Source organism: Micropterus salmoides, unplaced genomic scaffold (genome assembly GCF_014851395.1).
Source record: "Micropterus salmoides isolate LMB-PRFRI ecotype aquatic unplaced genomic scaffold, ASM1485139v1 Ms_hic_scaffold_2, whole genome shotgun sequence".
Taxonomy (NCBI): Eukaryota; Metazoa; Chordata; class Actinopteri; order Centrarchiformes; family Centrarchidae; genus Micropterus; species Micropterus salmoides.
The window spans coordinates 12,888,327-12,894,377 of record NW_024041150.1 but is presented as its reverse complement, the minus strand read 5'-3'; positions in this window follow the sequence as shown (position 1 = coordinate 12,894,377).

The window sequence follows — 6,051 nt, the reverse complement described above, 5'->3', positions numbered from 1 at the left end:
TGGATAGAAGGTCAGAGGCTACAGACACAGGAGGGTTGGTTAGCCTGTCAACAGTAGCAAACAGGGCACGTGCATTATTAGTGTTTTTGGTGATGATGTCAGAGAAGAAGGACCGCCTTGCATTTCTCAGTTCTAAATTATAAATGCGAAGTCTCTCTTTATAGATGTCATAATGAACCTGGAGATTTGTTTTCCGCCACCTGCGTTCAGCTTTTCGACACTCTCTTTTTTGAGTTTTAACCAGCGTGGCATTTCTCCATGGAGATCTTCGCTTACCAGAGACCACCTTCACCTTGGCTCGTGCAATGGCATCAATAACATTTGTAATTTTAGAACTGAAATTATCTACAAGCTCATTCACTGAGACCCGTGAGAGGATGGGTGTTGAGGAGAAAGCCTCAATAAATTTTTCACTAGTGTTTTCAGTGATATGCCGTTTTGTGAACACCTCTGTATGTAAATTTGTGTGCACGTAGATAGCACTCTCAAAGAAAACACAGGAATGATCAGGGAGAGCAACATCAGTCACCACAACCTTGGAAATGTCCAGACCCCCCCAGTCTGCCCCTTATTGTGTGTGGGCTCCATCACATGTTGGGTAAGTCCATAATTATCAAGAACACAACACAGTTCACAAAGTAAAGTTCTTCCAGGTAGTGAGGTTGTAAATGGAAGAGTACTTCTGACTTCTGTTCTTACTTACCGTTAAGAACACCAAAGATCTGTCCCTCCAGGTTTTCGCGATCACTAACTATTAACACAAATTCAGCAAATCTCCGTGAATATAGCACGATTTGCAAATTTGACCTATCATCGCTGTTTCCCACAACAAGTAGTCACACATCAGTCAGCTCACTTCATTGTTTACAAGTCGCAGCAGACATTTTGCCTACAAAAATAAAGGCAAAGGCCCCTGAAAAACAGGATCCAGATCTTCCTTACCAAAGTAGGGACAGTATTGTGGTCGAACACACTTTGGCCACGCAAAACATAGACAGAAAATGGCGGGAACACATGGAGGACGTCAAATCACTGTGATACGGGTTGTTGCATCCCAATCAGTTTCAAGAGCTGAAAGAATCAAGGTAGGTTGGTTAAAATATACATAGTTAGGGTTAGGGTTAGGCCCAAGAAATCCTACAGGGACTGTTTTATGATTCAACCATAATTATAAACTTAAAAATATTACCTTTGTATCTACCTTTGCAGTTTTTACTCATTCCCGCAATGTCATCACAAAAAAAGGTAAAAAGTTTGAATTCACATACAGAGGCTATGTTCACAGAGCTCTAAGATCAATAGATTATTACATCAGAAAATATTATGGCTAATATTATTCATTCACACCTTAAAAAGAAAAGTATCAGAGTTAATTTGGAACCGGGACCTCTTCAGCTGGGTCTCAGTATGGTTGTTTGGTCCGCACCAGAGTGCGATTGCTGTGTTGACACCTGCCCAAAAGAAAACGAACTCTAGCGTGACTCAATCGAACCAAACATGACATGTGTGAATACACCCTTATTCAGACCATGTGGGGAAAAGTGAGAAATATACAAAAGTCCATAATATTTTAGGCTTATTTATTTCACTTTGACACTCTGAAACTTCTCAACAATGCAGGAAGAGAACAAGGTGGGGTGGTAAATTATGCAGCAATATTTGTGGTGGGATTGTTTTGTTTGTTGTGCCTATTGTGTATTCCTGCATTAATAAGCAATGCAACACACATTTTTACCTTTGACAGCTGTGATTTGTCTTTCAGCCAGCAGCAGTGAAATGGTTTTATACATTATGAGTTTCCAGGGTCTGTCATCAAGGGCCTTGTGGACTACTGCTGTGAGAGAGTGATGGTTCACTTTTCACTTTTTCTCTTCTAGCTCGTCTCTCTTTTATAGTGTTTCAAAGTAGTTTTTCCTGGTTTGTCCTTATTTGCAGGATAAACTGATGTGATAAATATTTTGTAGGAATATATTTCTCTCCTTCTCCCTGTCCAAACTAAGCCATTTATTTGTATATCTTGGCCTTCCCAGACTTTTCCACCAGCCATGGTAGTCATGTTTCCCATGCATGGTCATACTTTTATATCTGCATACTTCCTCGGGCTAACAAAACTGATTTATACCTGCAGCCCTCAGTTTTGTTGACGACCCTAGTAAATTTTTCATGACAAAGACATCTGTTGAGCTCTATGGGTATGGAAGGACGGGCAGAGAAGGACTCATGGATGGGCAAAAGAAGGAGAACCGGTAGGGGGAGGAACAGAATGAAGAGGCAGGGCTGGGGTTTTTCTCAGCTCTTCTGGCACATCTGTCCTTCTTCCGTCCCTGCAGCGCTGACGCAATGGTGAGGGCACACTAAAACACACTCATCTGGCTCTGTTTAGCTACGCTGCCTGCATGTGGATTACTGGATCTCTCATTGTGCTGCCATTATTAAATTGCCGTTTTGGTGCAACATGGAGTGTTGTTTATGTGGCCAAGCTTCAGACAGCCAAATGTGGCCCTTCACAGCAACCGATGAAATCATGCTTCGGAAAAAAAAAAAGTTTAATAGAATAATGTGTGCCATTTGGTTGATGCCAAAATCCAAAGCGTGTTATTATATAATCATTTAACAAAGTATGAAACAAAGAGCAAAACACTGTTGTAAGTAAAATTCTATGAATTGTTATTTTGCTTATTATGTGAGGTTTTGACATTGTGATGATGGCTAAAGCTCATATTTAGGTCTCTCCTCAGTTTTTATTTTTTCTTTTACAACTACATCACTGGACGTAATGCACAACATCTGGTTCCACAACTACACACATTTTTAGCATTAGCTGCCCAAAGAAGACCATTAAGTCCATCTGAGCTTCCACTATGAGTTTGTCTCGCTATTACTAAAGTCATAGCGTTTTAGCACCAATGAACCACCACATTAATTTTGTGATGGAAGTATAACTATCAAAAACAACTGAAACCATCGCTGCCAGCCTTTCATGGTGGCTAATTTACTGCCTCTGCATAATTTACCACATTTTCTGGTACAATACTACATGTTTTGTGGTATTATATTCTGTGGCAAAAGCTTATGCGGAATTAGTGTCTATGTTTTCTTGTGATACTGCTACTAAAATCAGCCAGATTGTCTATTGTGCTTGTGCCTTAGCGTAGACTTCGGGCTGCCACAGTTGCTGAAAAACAAAGACAAGAGAAATAGTTAAGTCCTTCAAACTGAAATTCATTTTAAAATAAACGATTAAGACATTCCATCACATCTGAAAAATGGAACAAAAAGGCATTTTGTGTTTCTATTTGGGTTGATGAAAATGGCCTCATATTTGTATCAATATACTGTTTTGTATTTTGTAGTTTAAAAGTCTAAGTGATGACCTCACGTGAAAATGTTGCCTCTGATTGGTGCCTACTCAGTAATTTGCCCAGACTTGTTGAGATCACAACATAAAATTGATCCAGACCTAAAGAGGAAAGTCAGGTGAGAAACGTATAGATGCCCAGCATTCGATTTTAGCATAAATTGCTACAATTTTTAATAGTTCCTGTCAAATGCACACACATTCTTATTTATTATGTATAAAACAGCAGGTTGTCAACCTATTTGGCTGTTTGGTAACGGTTGCGGTGCAGTGGTTAGCACTGTCGCCTCACAGCAAGAAGGTTGTGGGTTTGAACCCTGGTTGCCCCGGCCTTTCTGTGTGGAGTCTGCATGTTCTCCCTGTGTCTGCGTGGGTTCTCTCCAGGTGCTCCGGCTTCCTCCCACCATCCAAAGACATGCGGACTTTATGTTATGTACAGAGATCTTTATTACTTCGCTTGTGCCAAAGAAGTTTATTCTTGCTAAATAAAGCAGAAACAACATTTAGGGGACACTGCCCACAAATACTCTTCATAAAAAAAACATAAAACACAGGACAACGCGGTTTTATTATTCGTATGAAACAATCTGACTGTCGGTCTAAATCTAGTACAGGACAGGGTGTGTGTGTGTGTTTACATCCATGCTGTGTGTGTTTTCAGTGATATGTCAGACTTATGTGACTCAACCACATATCCACAGATCCATCATACCCTGAGGTACACACACACACACACACAAACACACACAGCCATGTTATCATTGCGGTGTATCCAATGAGAGCGAGCACGCAGTTCATGTATGGTGAAAGAAAGTCAGTGTGCCGCGTAGAAACACTGCTCATTTATTTGTGTCAGAGCAACCTGGCTCACACAAACACACACATTTATACACACACCGACTGCAGCCCACCTCACACACCTCCAGCCTGAACCAGCATGCACTAGGGTGGCTAAAAATAGCTCAGCTGTGGGCTTCCTTTGTGTGAGGTTGGTTTGGACGTTATTAAAACATACACCCCGCCCCCCCACACCAAGACTGTCAGTCAGCCACGCGACTGCACCACCAGGGCTTTACTGACCCACTTTTCACCAGATCTCAAAGAAAAATGACTTATCACATGTGTTCAGGGTTATATTTCAATAATGCAATTAAAACCAGGCAAAAATGCTGTTCTCACTCCCAAGTCGTCACATATGGACGGACTGTTGGTCAAGACCTGTTACCGCCAGTTTGTAACACACTGCGGAGCCCCTCAGAGTCATAGTTTTGACGCACTGGGGGAAGCCCTTTGGTGTCGTTTATGAACGGTAAAGGTAGGTGTGGGATATTTAACCTTCAACGCTGAAGGTTTTATTTTTTACGTAAGTTGTGTAAGTTACGCAAGTAACATTACTTAACTTACTTTAGTTAAGTCACCTTAGTAACATAGTATTTTTTTGACCTTTTCCTAAACCTAACCAAGTAGTTTGGGTGCCTAAACATTTATATTTACATTTATTCATTTAGCTGACGCTTTTATCCAAAGTTGTGTTGTCTTGCTTATGAGTAACTTTTCATTTACTTCTTTAAAACTTTCACAGTCTGACCTTAAACTACGTTAACGGCAGACTAATCTTTGCTGTTCTGTCTTTAGCCAAATTCAGCTGTCTATGTATTTCTGTCCTCTCTCCACCGCAGGAGCTGGAGCTGCAGGCCTTGTTTTGGTGCGACACAACAGGGTCTCTGTGCAGCTCTGGCAGGAGAGGAGGTGGGAGGAGGTGAAAATGGATGCTTCCCAGGGGAACAAGCCAATGCTCTGGACACCATGATCTCTAAAGGCCAGTGTTGAGATTCACCAGGCTGACCAGCCCCAAATAGCACTAAATGAGACAGCTAAACATGTGTATGTGCGGTTATGATAAGCTTCAGCCTTTTAACCTTTCTAATCTGTTTGCAGAGCAGTACAGTGTCATATTATCGGTGCAATTGCTGAATTGCATGGTTGCAAAACTTGCAACTTACAGCACAAATGTATTGGTATTTAAGGTGTTTCAGGTATTATAGATGATAGTAACAGGCCTCGCAAAGAAATAACCATCGATCGAAAACAATCGAAATCTTACGTTAAAGAAAAATAATCCTTTCAGTATTCAGAGAAACTTCAGTCTTACGTGTACAGTCTTGAGAGCCTAGAAACAGACAAACAGACAAAAACACACACACAAATCTAGGCAAAGAAGCGTCTGCAGGTCATGTGTTGCAGTTATTCTGAGTCACTGCACTTCACTTAGCTTTATTTGATGTAGGCTTCCAATACAGGAGCAAAGAAAAGGAGTGAAAATGAGAGAAACAACTGAGTATGAGCTGCTTTATACACACAGGCAAACTCCATAGAGTGTCAGCCGGGGAATTCATCTGCTGACTGTTTGTGTCTAATTAACAGGCCTGCAAAACAACTCCTGCGGTCCATTTTAAATAAATCAAATCAAATTAAAAGTTGACACTAATTATTTTTTATGTACCATCAAACTCTGAACGTCTCATACTACTGAAGAATATTTGTATGTGAATGTGTTGTTGTTTTCAAGTTGTACAACTTGAACTCATTAAACTGGCACGTCATGTTTTTCACATTTAAAAATTATGGACTGTACTATAGTAATTGATATATTTTGAAATAGTATCATAAGACATTTATTTTAGTGCTACAGT